Source organism: Danio rerio, chromosome 18 (assembly GCF_049306965.1).
Source record: "Danio rerio strain Tuebingen ecotype United States chromosome 18, GRCz12tu, whole genome shotgun sequence".
Taxonomy (NCBI): domain Eukaryota; kingdom Metazoa; phylum Chordata; class Actinopteri; order Cypriniformes; family Danionidae; genus Danio; species Danio rerio.
The window spans coordinates 38,264,698-38,282,367 of NC_133193.1; the positions used below are offsets into that span (position 1 = coordinate 38,264,698).

Consider the following 17,670-nt stretch of genomic DNA (forward strand, 5'->3'; position numbering starts at 1 on the left):
TATCTCACTCATGGTTTGTCCTCTCAAGTGGGGGAAAGACAATGCACAACGTTACCCCACTGCTGTCAACATGGGCCAAGTCATATCTCTCTTGTCCCAGAATCCTCAGTCCCAAATGAGAGGGTTTTTTTTCTGTTGCAGGGGACATTGTAAATACCCAGAGATACCAGCTTTTACCAGATTATAGTTATATGATAATTTTCCTTTAAACCCATCTCTATCTAAGTGAGTGATTAAATGTTAAATGTGATGAGTTTTTAACAATACTAAATTGAAACTTTATTTTTTTTACATGGTTTAATATTTTTTTGTTATTAAAATTGAAGTTCCTGTTTCAAAGCTTACAGATAGATGGCTAATTTGTATGTCATTGACACTTTTGGCACTTTTTTGGAGTATTTTCAAAAGTTTTTTTTTTTCCTGTAAATGATTCAATAAATACCGTACCGTGACATTCATACCGAGGTATTACCGTACCATGAAATTCTGATACCGTTACATCCCTAGTATTTGTATAAAACTATGGTCAAATTTATGGCCTAGTTACTACATTTTTTACTATAATAAACTCACTTTATGAGAATAAGTGTAACATATGGGTGTAACATACACTCTCAGAAAAAAAGGTACAATGAGGGTACAATTTTGTTCCTAAAGGGAACAAAATATAGAATTGTACCTTTAAAGGTCCCATATTGGTCCTTAGGGTACAATTTTGTACCCAAATGGGCTATAAAGGTACAAATGTCCAGATTTAGGTTTGAAAGGTACATTTTTGTACCTTTTATAGCACATTTGGATACAAAATTGTACCGTAAAGGACCAATTTGTCACCTTTAAATTTACAATAATATATTTTGTTTCCCTATAGGAACAAAATTGTACCCTCAGCTCATGATAAGATCAAGACACTATAACACTAATTTAAATGTATTAATACTAAACATTAATACTAAAATACATAATTTAAAAATTTAATAAATAAATTGATTGAATTAAATATTTTAATAATTAATTTTTTTTCATGTATTTAAATTAAATTTTTTTCTCAAAAATGTTAATAATTTAATTTATAATTGAATGTAACTTTAACCATTAAAAACGTAAATACTGGTCTTTGCTTACTGTTTAAGACCCTATAGTATATGGGATGTGGAATAAGAACCATGCAGAGTGACAGCATCTTCATACAGGTGGTGATGTTGCTGTCTCTTTAAGAATTTGGCTTGTTGAGACGTTATAGTAGTGTTTGTTACTGAGGCGGTCCGTAGAGTATGCTGGCTGTTTACACAGAACTTCGCACGCTTTTCAAAGAAAAGTCTATTTTGGAGTCCACACTTTTCAGGTAAGAATGTATTAAAGATATATTTTCAGTCTCATTTTTACATGTGAAGCCGTGTTCTGTTGATTTTGTCTGACTCTCGGGTCTCGGCTTTCCCCCGCTTTAAGTGCTCCGGGCTGGCCTGCAGGATGGAGTTTGCTAAGATGTCTGCAGCTTATTAAAGAAGTTAATACAATGTGATATCGAAGTCACCGAGGGACATAACGTTATAGACGGTGAGTACTATATGCTGTTAGTTTTCTCGGTGTAAAAGTTCCCTTTGTCGCCTACGTTACGTATTCGCGCCTTATATCTTACGTTACTGCTTTATTAATAAGTGTTGCCACGGCGGAATATAATCGCAACCCAAATAGCAAAATACACTCGGGCCAGTTGCGGCGGCAGAAGCGAGCCGACGCTGCCGTATCCGTGCACCGGAATCGGGCCGTGACCCGTGAGTAACGTAATGTGCGGTGTGGCTCGGAGCTCGCGCGACTAAAGTCTTCATATACCTTGATATAAAACCTTTTGTTATTAATACTGGAAATTTGTAATTATCGATAATGTTTTATATTTAGAGGCCATTTTTCTAGCCAGGGTTGACCGCTGAAATGTACCACATATGTATAAATCGACGTTTTAAGTTATACTTTGTTCTTTAATGTAATAATTTGTCTCATCTGTTCTGAAACTGTTACCTTGAGCTATTTTACCTATTTTATTAATATCTCAAAATAAATAAATAGTTATTGCTTTATCTTATTGCTTTCCAGAAGTTTTTGAAGTTTCCAATTGTCTTTCAGGACAAGATTGAACAACAGAATGCAGCCTAACAGCATCAGACCAATGAGGGCATGTCATATGAAAGCATGGCTCAGTTACAAGATGTAAGTATGTCTCATTATCTATACCATGGTTTTAATGGCTTACATACTATTTTAAATTTGTAGGTTTTTACTTACAAACAACAATAAATGTACACCCACGTGTTTAAAATTATTTTCTAGGTTTTCATCGAAAGATGAGAGATCAACTGAAGAATGCTATGGACCTGACTCTAAGGTACTCTTTCTAAACTTTCTCCACTTGATAATTATTATTAAATTCTAGCTTTGTATGGATACCTTTATATTTGTTTGTATGCCACATCTTATGTTCCAGGAATTGATTTTACAGCAGCACTTCTCATGTTGCCAGCCTTGTTAAGCGAGACACTTCAACATTTCGTTGTGCTCCGGTGCGTATGTTGTTTTCTGTTTAGTATATGCTGTGATAAATGCATTTTATAATTATTGATATTCTTTATATTAGGATGACGCGGTGGGTAGTGCTGTCACCTTACAGCAAGAAGGTCGCTGGTTCGAGCCTCGGCTGGGTCAGTTGGCATTTGTGTGAGGAGTTTGCATATTGTTCCAGTGTTCATGAAGGTTTCCTCCAAGTGCTCCGGTTTCCCCACAAGTATAAAGATATGCGCTATAGCTGAATTTGGTAAGCTTATTTGTCTGTAGTGTATAAATGTGTGTGTAAATAAGTGTGTCTGGATGTTTCGTAATACTGGGTTGCAGCTAGAAGGGTATCTGCTGCATAAAACATATGCTGGATAAGTTGGTGGTTCATTCCACTGTGGCGACCCCAGATTAATAAAGGGACTAAGCCGAAAAGAAATTTAATGAATGAATGAAATTTATATTAGTCTTTTAATCTGTGATACTTTTTTTTTTTTATCAGTGAATATTAATTATTTTACTTTCTATGCATGTTTTTCTCTTCATCAGTGATAGAGTGACTGATATTAATGTAATTATTGCTTTGTCATTTACAGTGAACCATCTTCACCACATCCAACAGTTCAAGTACAGGAGGAGGCCACCGACTGGACAACTGTGTTAACAAGACGAGGCACGGCAGTCTTCAGAGTTGATGGGATTGTGATTGGCCGGGCTAATGGTGTGGACGAATATACATTTTTGACATATCCATCTTATTAGAAGAACACCTTGATGTTTCTGCAGTGGAATGTTTTGAATGAACGGTGGACGGTGACAAGCCTCGACCCACTCCAGCTACCAGAGTGATCAACCTTGTTTTTTGTTTCTCTACATGCTCTTGGGATAATCACAATCATCAAGTTAATCCAGCACACTGCTGTCATTCATGCATAAAGCAAATTTTTAAATAACTTGTGGTCCTAATGACTGTCAAAGAACATTTTCCAGATATGAGTGCTTTACATGTCATGTTTATCAAAAGCATAAACACATATTGTGTTACAACAAATTACAACTCCACTTGAGGATGATGAGGAGTAATCTACTGATGGTGAGGAAGAGGCTACTGATGTATTTGGTTTTCTGCACTGTTGAAGCAGTTTATAGAGAAACATTGCCTTCATTCTGAAATTCAGAGAAAATTTTGATGACAAATTATTTATTATGACCGAGTATTCTGACTAAAGACAAACACTTTGGACTTTATAAAGTGCAGTACTTGATGTAGCCTGTGTAATGTGTTTATAAATCTTAAACAGTATTCTTGTGGTCTTTGTATTAAGTGTAGATTATTTAGTTTTTTTTCTTATCTAAATTGTTCTTTTTACTGCTTTACATGTCTGCTTTATACTTGCTGTTTAATTTTATTTCTTAACACATTCAGTTGTGAGTTGTAATGAAATATTTCTACATTAATAAATAAAAATGGACATCTGTGAACCAAAATATTTGATTTATTTATTTGTGCATGCAGTCACCAAAGGATCAAAACGCCTGGGTCAGTACCCTGAAAATACTACATAATATAAAAAGGTACATTTTTGTACCTTCAGTGTCTAGGGTACAAAATTGTCCCTTAAAGGGTACAAATGTAGAAGGTACAATTTTGTACCTTTAAATAGAGGTACAAGTTTGTACCCTTAAGGGTACCACCCCAGTGACGGGCCATTTGTACCCTAAAAGGTACAATTTTGTACCTTTTTTTCTGAGAGTGTAGGTGGGAATCCAAATGCAGCTTTATTAAGAAAACACACAGCCAAAAAAAAAAAAAAACAACAGCCAAAAGATCAAGTCAGGCAGCAAACAATCATAGATACAAAGGAAACGTCTGAGATGCAAAAACAGGCAAAGAAACTAGGAAAATGCTTGGAATTTTCAACGGGGCACAAAATACAATTGGCAAAAGTTTAACTGTGAAAGTCTAAAATAGTCCAAATAATACAAACAGATGCAACAATACTAAGGGAAACAGTCCAGATGATAAACAGGTGTAATGGTTATCAATGCAAAGGTTTATGGGAAATGGAGTGCAGAACAATGACAGGAGCAGGATGGACTGCCAACCACCATGAAGAAGATGATTATTATAAAAAATAATTGGTAACACTTTACAATAAGGTTCATTAGTTAATGCATTTACTAACATTAACTAATCATGAACAACACTTGTACAGCATTTATTAATCATAATTTACTAATGCATTATTAAAATCCAAACTCATACTTGTTAACATTAATTAATGCACCGTGAGTTAAACTCACAATGAACAACTGTATTTTCATTAACTAACGTTAACTAACATGAACAAATACTGTAGTTAATGTATTGTTCATTGTTTGTTCATATTAGTAAATGCATTAAATAACATTAACTAATGAATCTTATTGTAAAGTGTGACCAAATAATTCTAATTCTAAAATGTATTCTATCAATTTATTTAAGTTTTAGAATTTTAATAATAATAATAATAATAATAATAATAATAATAATAATAATTCCTTACATTTATATAGCACTTTTCTGGGCACTCAAAGCGCTTTACACATAGGGGAGAATCTCCTCATCCACCACCAGTTTGCAGCATCCACCTGGATGACGCGGCAGGAGCCATATTACATTAGCTGATTGGTGGAGAGGAGACAGAGTGATGAAGCCAATTATGATATGGGGATGGTTAGGAGGCAATGATGGACTAAGGCCAGTGGGCAAATTTGGCCAGGATCTTTTTCAAAGGACATCCTGGGATTTTTAACAACCACAGAGGGTCAAGACCTCGGTTTAACATCTCATCCGAAAGACGGCGCTCACTGAAGCATTATAGAGTCCCCGTCACTATACTAGGGCATTAGGACCCACACAGACCGCAGATTGGGTGCCCCCTGCTGGCCTCACTAGCACCACTTCCGGCAGCAACGTAGCTTTTCCTTGTGGTCTCCCATCCAGGTACTGACAGAGCTGCTTAGCTTCAGTGGCTGCCGGCATTTTCCCTTCCATTTTAAAATGAGCTTGTACCTTGTGTCTTTTTGTCCAATTTTTTTTACTTCTTAACCATTCTTTTGATTTTACGTAGATAGTTGGTTTGGTTAATGGCTTATAAATTTCAGTGTAGACATTTTGAAATAATTGTCAAAAAAGACAAGTTATGTCTAGACACTGCTGAAAAAGTGGACAGGCACTAATGCTTCTATTCACTTGCGAACACTCAGGAACATTTTTATCCTACTTTGATATGTACACATATGGTAATTTAGAGCTTTCTAAAAGTGCTCATCATTCCAAAAATTTTGCAGAGTGTTTGCACATATTTAGTTAAATTATGAAGAGGAGAAGAGATCAGGACCACCAGCACCCCTCCTTTTATCCAAACTAACTCTTCAATCCAATTTGCACACAAATGAGAGTGTGATGTCCCAGCGTCCCCCAACTCTACTGTCCCAAGGCTAGGATCTTATCTTCAGCACGCATGTGAAAGAATGTTAATGGAATTAACACAGCGTGTCGATGAGTCAAAGTGTGTTTGTATGTGACCGCTGTCTTTACAGGTGTTTTTCAATGCCGTGAGTCTGCATACAGAAGAGCTTTTGGAGGAAAGTGCAAGGATAAAATATAATGAGAGACAAAGCCAGCATATGAGAGCGAGACACAATGGAATTGAAACAATTGCACGGTATACATTAGTGTATCTGCGTGACTGCACAGGTATGTGGTCGTGGGAGTCAGCAGAGGGTAAGACAGACAGAAGTGTCTCTCTCTCACTCTCTCTCTGTTTCTATCCCTGTGGTAAATGAGCTTCTCTGGTTCCCAGGTAGCAGGAATGTCCAGGTAACTGAGTGCTGAAACTCTCCGAAATACAACATGACATAATAGAAGAAGATCAGTTTACAGTTTACCCTGGAGACACACTCTCACATGCTTTCTCACACACACACATACACTAAAATAATCACAAAACAAAGCACACACATCATATGATACAGAAATACAAGTACTGTTTTCATAACTTGAGTTTGCATAAAAAAAAAATCCCTCAATTTTCCCATGTGCAATTGTGTTGGCTTGTCGGTGTGTTTTTCCTACTAAAGACACCAGTCAAACAAATGCTGCCATTAACTGAAGCTTGTGTCAACATTTGTCAACATTAGCTTAAGTAAACATGCTACAGCTATATTAATAACTGTACAGATTAACCACATCAACCTCTAAAATGCTCCCACAGAGCACAGATCCATTATTTCTTGACAGATGTAGAAAACTGATTCATTTTAGTGCATTTTATTCTGAACTGCAACCAAAACATTTCCACAGAACTGTATGGGTGGATTTTCTTTCTTTTAGAGTCAGTCTTCTGAATTTTCTCATTGGAATAGACAGGGAGTCATCGATAAATTGCTTTTTGCATGTTTAATTGATGGATGGCACACGTAAGCTCAGGCAGGGATCATGTCTGGACAAGTTTACTCCATTTAAGCAGGCACATCCTCTCAGGTACATTTGATTGCCCATTCAAATTATAGGATTACAGATAAAATAGAAGAGGAATGGAGAGAAGATTTTAAATTGGAGGTGGTGACTAATATTTTTGAGAGTGCATATCAACCTTTTCCACACGTGATTGCTGCATTTCAAATGGGTTATACTTTAGAGCAGCAGTTGCCAACAGGGGGGTCCCGGCCCAAAATAGGGCGTTAGCGAGCTTTGTGGGGGTGGCATCATTTTTTAAAATTTCTTAGCAGTGGACTATTAGAAGAATGATCATGTTGCCTTAGTTAATTTTATCTCCAAGCTCAGTGGTCCTCAATCACCGGTCCGTGAATCAATTGGTACCGGGCTGCACAAGAAATCATTAATTATTTTAGTTTTATTTATTATCTGAGTATGAACAATCTTTTATTTTGAAAAGTCTTTTATTTGGAAAAATGACCATATTCTCTTGTTTACATTTCGGTCACTTGAGTGGCCAAATTTAACCTACAAGTAGCAAAATGAGTAAGAAACAGACGTCTTTGGAAAGTTTCTTTGCAAAGGGGAAAAGACCCACGAACCGCCAAGGCATGGATTCGCAATCCATCTGTCAACAAATCAGGTGAATCCAGCATCGCTGTGCAAGAAGATCAACTGATGGAGATCACAAATGATGGAGGCCTTTTAGTAGCTGTTTACATATTGTGTATTTCTAGACGATATTTTCCAACACAAGTGGTGTGACGCACTCGCACCAACGAACCCCAGGCTGCGAGCGCACCGCAAGTCAGGTGACAAGAATTGACCGATCAGCTTCAGCTTGTATGGAATATTCATATTTCGGTACGTCAAATTTTCTCAGACAAACATAGAACACACAAACACTGCAGTGTTTTGTACTTTTCTCCATAAAAATGAGTGATAGCAATGTTTTGTCAGCTTGTCATCCTCTGAGAAAACAGTTGATGGTCGCCTATCAACTTATGAATCACCTCCCAAAAGGGGTCTCAGGCAAAAAAAAAAAAAAGGTTGGGAACCACTGCTTTAGAGATCTTCCATTCAATAGAATTAAAAAAAATCCTTTTAAATAATAATTTTGAGAATTGTATGTTTATGTTACAAAAAATCCATATACATGGGAGATGTAATTTTTAGTTTTTATTTTGTTACATGACATAAGTATCACAACTTCGCAAGTATATCTGTAGTCTAAGCTCTTTTGAGTTCAGTGTGTTTTGTTCCTCTGGATTATCTTCTGTTTGTATTCTTAATCCTCATAGTACAGATACTGTATATTCTACACAACATCTATAATGCTGCAAAAAATTGTTTCAAGTTTTTTTATGCTTTTTAGAGGGTTGAAAATGTTCAGATTAAAGGTTTTTATAAATAATGCGTAGGCTAAACAAAGAAGCAAATTTTTTACATTATGTGCTAGTAATTTAAGTCTAGTGTAAACAACAGGATGACAGGACTATTGAAGAATGTGTATGTGTGAAGGCGTGGTATTATTTACCACCAAGTTTTTGGCATCCTTACAACAGTGTTTTTAATTGTTTTATGTAAACCTTTGCTAATCTATCACTTTTAAAACGTGATCTGGCGGAAGAAAAATATATATTTTAAATATATATACCACCAGCACATGCTTTCAGATGGAGCAGCACTTAGTGCACAGTCATTGTAAAACATGTTTCTAGGCAAAATCAATTAAAGTGAATGATAAACGAGTGCAGCGATAGTTCATTCTGGCCACATAGGCATAGTACTGCCATCAGCTGATGCAATCTTTTGACTGGCTGCTCCAACTACTGTTATTCTTCCATTAGACCGGGCACATATATACTGCACATGGGCTAAAGCTCAGGTAAGTACACTCAAACTGCTAGCAACCCCCCATCCCTCCCTCCCACCTTTTTTATACATTTAAATATATTTGCGCTCCATCTGACTTCTGTCTCCTCTCATTTCAGACTACCAAGCGCTCAAGTTCTAGCTGTTTTAGACATCATTTGAAAAGGGAAAACCTTCTCTACAGCAAAGCCATCCTTGGATCTATTACAAGTCTTTATAGTACAAAAGAATCTCCTGTATTCCTGCCTGGTTGCTGGCAATGTCATTGCCTAGTTTGCCTAATAAGTTTATGCGCTAAGAACCATGAAGCAAGAACCCCCATAAGGAACCATACCTATACTACCAAATTTAGGCTTCTCAATAAATGCCTCCTAACTTGGCAAAGTGGTCCTGTCTGAAATCACATTATGACATTGAGATAATCGTTCTGTGATAATGACTGTGCAGCTTCTCAGTGAACCATCTCTGTAAAGTAAATGCTGCAAGTGAAGTTTCCACACATAATATCGTTTTTACCCCAAACTCACTTCATTACTTCAGTCAAGTATTTGAAATCAATCCTTTTGTTAGATGGTTCTGTACTCGTGTGATTATCAGTCAAGCTAAAACCATAAAATTAGTTAAATCTTCGGTTTATTAAAGGTTCACAAAACCCTCGAGTATTTTTTTGAGATTTTAACAGATTTGTTGAGCATCAGTTAAGACAATGTTAGCACCTTACATGTTAGCTTTAATTATGGGAAAAACTGGATCAAATTTGCAAGTGCAAAGATGACACGTCGGTTTCTCATTATTATTCATAGCTGAGTTTTCTTATCCTATGAGAAGAGCCTGCTTCTTAATTATTCATGACTGCGCGTGCTTTCTGAAGGCAAGGAAGACCTGCCAGTGCCAAGCTGTGAGACACGGACCCATGGCACACAGTATTTAGCTGTTCATAAAGGTGGATGTGTTTGTTTCCATCATCCACGGTGTTTGTTGCATGTTTTTTCCCGAGATGCTGTCAGGGCCGATACAGCAAAGCTGTTTGTGTGCAGCAAGCATTATTGTCGGGAGAGCAGTATGAGAACTGGAGAATGGCGGACGTTGTCTTTTATCAGGAGTTCAGTCACATTTAGACACACCGCCGTACTGCTGTGTTTGCCTAAATCCTCCAGATTTAGGAGGACTTAGGCAACCAGCAGTGCTAATGGTTAAAATAGACAGGGCAAAAGACCTGTTACACTGAGTCTGCATTCAGATCTATGATTCAGACCTGGGGATTGAGGGAAAAGTCCTCATTGTGTTTATATGAACACTATTATCTTTATAATGAATTTATAATTATATGACTAGCATAATTTTTTTTTTGAAGAACCTTTGTATCCAAACAGCGTGAAAACCCACTGACAATCATTAATGTGAAATGATGACCTGTTTCTGTGAGATTCAGACCTTTTCTTAAGCCATTCATTAACCCTCGGTCACACAGAGGAACTTTCTCTCTAACAGGCGAAAGAAAAGTTTGGTTTAAAGTGTCAGCTAAATGCCAGATTACTAAAATTAGTACCCTAGACTTAGTTGATAAATGCTGCGAGCCTCTATAATCAAATCAGCTCTGAGGTTCTGCTCGCACCATCTCTGCTGCGGCTGATTAATGAGGTACAGGGTCACTAATGGACAAAGTGTGTGACCTCAGGGAACTCTTATCTCAAAAACCATATACTCAAAAAAATAAAAAATAAAATAATATATATATATATATATATATATATATATATATATATATATATATATATATATATATATATATATATATATATATATATATATATATATATATGGTCAATCAACTAATGATTTAAATAAGCATATACACAAAAACTGCAGCTCATGAATACAGGCACCCAGAGAATTGCAGGGACAGTGATAAATTGCTTTAAATATCAAAGAGGGTACGAATCCAATTTTCATCAGATAACCTTCAGGACTTGGTTATCACACTCACTTAAATTCAGCAACATGCAGAAAATGAAACGCACACCAACCACACTGTAGGAAAAACAAAATCATTGAAAAACTGAAAATATATTGGGATAAAATAAACAAATATCTTTCCTGTTATTTTTTTATATTACCTTTAGTCTAAAACAGGATAGTATAAAATGCATAGTTAAAAACACTCAATGCAAAAAAACGGCAAACGATAGATTATTTTACACTTTTTCCTGCTTAATAAGTGAGGATGTAAAACATAACACACTCTATTAATTCCCTTGCTAAATCTTAGGGGAGAACAGATTTGGATAATACTATACAAGTGTGAATGTAAAACAGTACATGTACATAACTTCAAGTGTTATCCATAACAACTCATGTCATTTCATTTTGATGTCTGAATGAACATTCCGTCATCATTTATACACCATCTACAGGCTCCAAACCTGTTTGACTTTCTTTCATCAGCTGAAAATAAAATAAGTTACTTTAAAGAAAGCTAAAAACCTTAACTAGTAAGCATTGACTTCCATAGTAATTATTGTTTCCTGCTATGAATTTCAAAGAGTGCAGGTTTTCAGTTTCTTCAAATTATTTTAGTTGGTGTTCAATAAAATAAAGAAACTCATAAAGGTGAGTAAATGGTGAGGAAATTTCATTTTGGGTGAACTATCCCTTTAAAAAAGAATAATCAATGGCCTGATGTACATTAAATTATTATAAACACAGGATGTGAAGGCAAACAACCATCTAAAGCTAAATTTAATGCATAGTTATCCTGCTTATTCCTTGGTCATTTATCAAGTTAAAACTAGTATTGGAAAAAAAGTATTACTGTAGCTGTGTCACAAATAACACACTATACACTATGCTCTTATCCAATATGTACTTATGCACTTACACACTCAGCAGCATAGTATATGTATGTAGTGTTGTCCTAAATGGAACACTAATGGTGTTTTTTTACTAAGCGGAAATTCAAACCGTTTACCAGATGATGTTTGTCGGTTGGCAAATTAGTCAAATCATCAAATAATACCTGCCATGAGCCTAACCGCATGTATCATCGGGAGGGTGCATAATCACTCACATAGGAGAATTTTGCTTTCACAATCTAAAATTAATAAAGTTATATTAATTATTACTTTAGCCCGAAAAGCTCCGCCCCTTCCACTATAGGTGAGCAAAGCTGCAAGTGTTGAAAACGTGAAGTGTTCAACATTTCGCACTTCTTTTTAACAGTTGAATAAGTGCATCATCTGGGTATTTAAAATGCACAAGGGCTGCAACAACGGATCGATTAAATAAATAAAAATTGATTACTAAAAGAATTGGCAATGAACTTCATAATCGATTCATTGTGGTGTGCAACGCAGAAAGTTTGATTATTAAAAAAAACTTTAGTTTAGTGCGGAGCAGAGTGAACTTGGCCTCTCTCATGCTCTAATACAGATAAAGAATCCTTCTTTTGTTCTGCTTCGAAGTGAGGACCATAAAGTCCCTGGTGCTGGTGTTTACTCATTATCCAGCTTAACAAGCAGAGTTGGTAACTGAAAAATTCAAACTGAGCTTTTATGAGTTGGCTGGTGTTGAACCAGAGAAAGGCTTGTCATATTATCACATTTATGCAGCGTTTTAACCGCCTAATGCTTATTTTATGTTTTAGACATGTAAATACACACACGTACTAGTAAAGCAAAACATTTAGAGTTTGAAAAACACACAAGGAAGTCTAACAATCCATTCATAAATAATTTGCTGTTGTGTTTTATTTATATCAGATACACATAGTGAAAGTAACTATAAAGTTGAATCTATTTTTCTCTAAGTTCACCAGCCACTTACTTGCATGTATTTGGGGAGTAACTGGCAAATGTATATGCTGAATCTTGCGTGTTTTGCTTTTTATGAATGAGGCAAATGCACGGCCGCAAGTAGACATAGCAACACCCATCTCATGTTATAGATCATGATCACACACACGTTTATTTGAATTGGAATGTCAGGTAGTTGATGATATGATGAGCAAGTGTGTGAATATGTTGAATTAAAATGGAAAAAAAAACTAAATACTAGAGATACATCTGACATACAGCACTATTGTGGCTGCGGTGTCTATCTGTCAAGTCACAGACAGACAGACAGACAGACAGACAGACAGACAGACAGACAGACAGACAGACAGACAGACAGACAGACAGACAGACAGACAGACAGACAGACAGACAGACAGACAGACAGACAGACAGACAGACAGACAGACAGACAGACAGACAGATAGATTGATAGATAGATAGATAGATAGATAGATAGATAGATAGATAGATAGATAGATAGATAGATAGATAGATAGATAGATAGATAGATAGATAGATAGATAGATAGATAGATAGATAGATAGATAGATAGATAGATACTGCAATCTTGGTCATACTGCAAGCTATTAGACTGACTTGTTTTGTATTCAGATCATTTTATTCTTTCGCAATTACCCACAGACCCCCAATTTACCCTCAGTCCCAGATCATCTGACCCATTAGATGAAGGTTTCGACCTCAGATGCTGAAGGCGTCAACAAAACTGATAATTCCCAAAACCCCACAACCTCGAGTTCACACACATCAACTTCCTCTCCCTCTCCATTCATCCCAATCACAGACGCCCTCCTCTCTTCTTTTCTTGTCACAACGGAAGAAAGAGAGAGTGATGATCTCATTTACTGTGTGACCACATGAAGGCAAACAGCTTCAATCATGACACCATTAATCAGGAAACACTAAACAAAAGAAGAGTCACAATGCGTTAAAGTATGACAACATGGTTAAACACAGTGGCTCTCATCATTGAATAACTGACACTGACAACTGGGAAGATCAGAGAACAAGCAGAGGGGAAGAGAAGGTAGAAAAGCCAAAAAAGCATCTCACCTTTCTCCATTATAGCTGCTCTCACCTGTTTGTCTCCTCACCTGAGGCTGTGGATCCTGATACTCTTCCTCCCTCCCTACATCTCAACCACCACACAAAGATGGACAGATAATACTGTTCTTTCACCCCCTTGATGCCCACAGAAATCCATTCACTGGCTCTCCCTCACCCTTCAGCCCAGCCCTGAAACTGATCCAGACAGCCTTTCTCCTTCGAAGTTTTCTCACACTCTCAGGTCTGACTCTTTAAAGAGCACGATGTACTCACACAGCATTTATCTATATATACATTAAGTTCAATTTATTACAAGGCTCTTTGGAACACTGAGTCTGATTGGTCAACCACAAAATTTCAAGATATGTTATTTGCAGTGTTGGGTGTATTTACTGACAATTTTTTAAAGTAATTATATATAAAATGTTTTTTGTGTTTTTGTGTGGTGTGAAAAGGACCCCAAAACAGCAGAAAAATGCTACAATCATTTATATCATTTGTTGCTCTAGGTCCAGACCAAATGAACCGAACCACATATGTGAAAGCACCCTTACATAAACAAATAAAATTGTACACTGTCACTGAGGTGGTACCTTTTCAAATTGAAAAGTACCTTTCAAGTACCTTCTACTTTATTAGTACATAAAACGAGTCACAAACCCCAATGACAGCTTGTGCACCTTATTTTTTTTAAGAGTGTACAAATACATTCAAGAAATATAAATGGTCATGTTGTAACCACAAACAAGCAAGTATGTTGTAATATTGAAATTTTACTTAAAACTGAGGGTACTGCATTTGACTGACACACTTCCCTAGTGCCCACAAACTACACAGAGTCCATTTTGCCGGAGGCTCTCAGATCTGTTCCCTCAAGCAGAACAGCTGGCCTGCATCACATCATTTCCCTGCTCACCAATAAAGCTCCAGGTGGTTTAGGGTTTTATTAAAAACATTATTGCCATTCAAAATTAATATAATCACAAACATAACATCACATCTTTCACCCTCATTACATTAATGCCATATTTCCCCATCTATATGAGCAGAACCTAAATATTTTAACAACAGCCATTTATTTTGAAGGATTTTTTTTTATTATTCAATGCCAACCATTACAAAACAATGTTCCAAAATGATGTCCTCCCAAATTTTAAGACTTTTTATTTAAAAACAAATGTTACACACAAACTGTTTGCTATATGGAATGCAAAAACTATGAAGCTCAATATCTCAAAATCATTCATAACACAGATAGAACCTTATAATTCAAAGGTGACGAAATATTACATTTATTTAGCAGATTAATTCTATTTTTTAAACTAGAAAATGTTACATGTATCATTGCACTTGCTTAAGACATTTTTTTGCATATAATTAAATCATGACAATAAATGTTATGATTTATCAAAATATAAATTCTGAGAAACATATTTTTTTGTTTTTCAAATAGTTAGCATAATAACAATGAAATGTGTGTATTGTCTTTGCTTTGAGATTGATAGTAATTTAAGCGGTATAAACCATTTCAATGTGGTGATGTCATTGGCTCATGAACAATTCCTGCTTGTTGTCCAACTATTTAATAACTATAACAAGAGGCAATTCAGTCATAACTTATTTAAACATCTATCATAACATTATTTTTTATTTATTCTAACAACAGTAATTTATTTGAAAGGATTTTTTCCAGAATAAGTGAGCTGCCTATATGACAGCATTTTAAGGCACCATACATTCAATCCCAACCATTACGAAAAAAAAAATGTTCCAAAATGATGTCCTCCTAAAATACCTTCTCAAACATCCTTTGTAGATAAAGTAATTCTCATGATGCACGGCTCAATGGAAATGTGGGAAATTGAATTCGTTTATGAAAGCTCCAGGCTCAATTCCAGCTATCTACTTGAATTAGTTAGGGCGCAATGTACAAAATAAGAATAAGAAATTGATTAACTTTAGACCTTTTTTGAGGAGGTAAAATACAATTTTCAGCCACAAAAATACCATTCAATATAATTCAGTTTTCAGCTAAAGGAGAAAAACAGGTAAAAATATTAGCTGAAAACTACAGAGATCACACAGAGTGCATCAGTGTTTTCATAGTAAAAGTGTGAAGACGTTTTTCAGACTGAAAGAGAAAGTTGTTCTGTTACAGAATCAGCATTAGATTATTTTTTCCTTCTTATTTTCAATCAGTTTATGCTTATTTTAATAATTTGCTTATTATTATTATTGAATATTTAAAATGTTCAAGATTATCTCTTCTTGTGTATCACACTTATACTAATTAATACTAATTCATTTTACAAGTAATACTAATTATTCATAGTTATTATCATGTTCAACTCCTGTCACTATTCTACTATATAATTAGTCATTTTAAAATCAGTTTTTTTATAGTAGTATGTAGTTGCCAGTCACCTGGAGCAGAGGGCCTATTGACCACCTCTATACACACTGCTCTTAGGTTTAGAAAAGTCTTTTCTTTTCACACAAGCCATCTCGGTGCCCAGTGAAAGAGCTTTTCTATCAGCAGGGGATATTGTAAATGGCAGAGATATTTCTGCTGATAGATATTTTTCATCTGATATTTCTATTTAAAAATGTAAAATCCCAGCACATTCACAGTTTTAGTTTGTTTATATTAATGAGTCTTCTTTAGTTTTTTTGTTTTTAAAATGGCAATTTAGTTATGGCTCTAAATATATTATTTTGCAAAAAATGTGCAGCATTTAAGAAAAAATTTAATTTGTTTCAATTAATTTTGTAAAATTGTGACAAAATCGTATCGTGGGGTGAGTATCGTATAGGATTAGTATCATGAATCATATTGAATTGTGAATTGTTACATCCCTACTGCCGAGCAGTGTTCAGCTCATTCTTCACTGTGGACATTCTGCTCATGTGCTCATACTTAAATATCCATGTACCACTCATGCTTAACATATGGGTCTGCAGAAATAATGTGCAGGCAGGACATTTCTTTGCAGTATACTTGTTCTTGCTGCTTGAAATAGAGCTATCATGCTGCCATGGCAACAGCTGTAAATTGGCCACTCGTTCTCTTTCAATAAAATGAGGTTATTTTATTGGTTTATTTTATTGTCTTACAAAATTATACAATTCAATAATCAAATAAATATTTTTTTACAAAGATTTTCAGTTTAAATTTAATTAAACGCATACTTTTCTTTTTGGCCTATCCCTAGTTTTACAACTGCTAAATAAAGATATGCTAAAGCATTACAAATTATGATACATTAAGGGGTATAAACTTTAGCATTTTGAGTAAAATGTTATTTTTGTAGTTTGATTGTTTTGTAGTTAGTGGTTCAGTATTATCCTAAAACTTGAGTGTAAGGAGCTGTGCTCCCAAAGAGCATCTCACACCTCCAAAAGCCACCGTGGATTTTTTATGTTTTATCTTCGTCTTCTAATGGATGAAAGTAAGCATGCTTTTCCTCTTCCTGTTTCCCCCGGCGGCCCGCACTTACATTACATTCAGGCCTGGGCACGCTTACGTCATCGATAATGCGCTGTTCAGTAAGCGCTTTCACTCAACACAGTGGAGATTTCTTTAGTTAAATAGTTTAAGTTGTTTGATATACAGTGACATGCAGTCAAATATTTGCCGAACAGATCAATCACTTTTGGTGCTCATAAACAACCATAAAGCCCTTTTGCTGCAGGAATTAGGAGGTTTGCTAAAGGTGCAGCTGTCTTGCAGTAAGGGGTTTATGTCTTTATTAAACTACAACAGTTTGTTCTCATTGAACAGTAAGAATAATTATTTAATCCATATAAAAAAGTCCCTTAAAAATCACGTCTCGCTTTCAGTTTCGGGCTCAGGTGTGTTTTGCGCTC

General features: G+C 35.6%; 1 protein-coding gene and 1 long non-coding RNA gene across 2 annotated transcripts in view; one reads left to right on the plus strand and one right to left on the minus strand.

The window, feature by feature from the left end:
• LOC100535882 (uncharacterized) overlaps positions 1–17,670 on the minus strand; it is a 120,139-nt gene that overhangs the window by 76,047 nt on the left and 26,422 nt on the right. The gene's annotated exons all lie outside the window — the stretch shown is intronic.
• LOC137488314 (uncharacterized) lies at positions 1,270–4,035 on the plus strand. Its single transcript, XR_011007319.2, has 7 exons — positions 1,270–1,345; positions 1,450–1,557; positions 2,125–2,208; positions 2,329–2,383; positions 2,483–2,558; positions 2,633–2,809; positions 3,144–4,035. It is a non-coding gene; the product is annotated as an uncharacterized lncRNA (long non-coding RNA).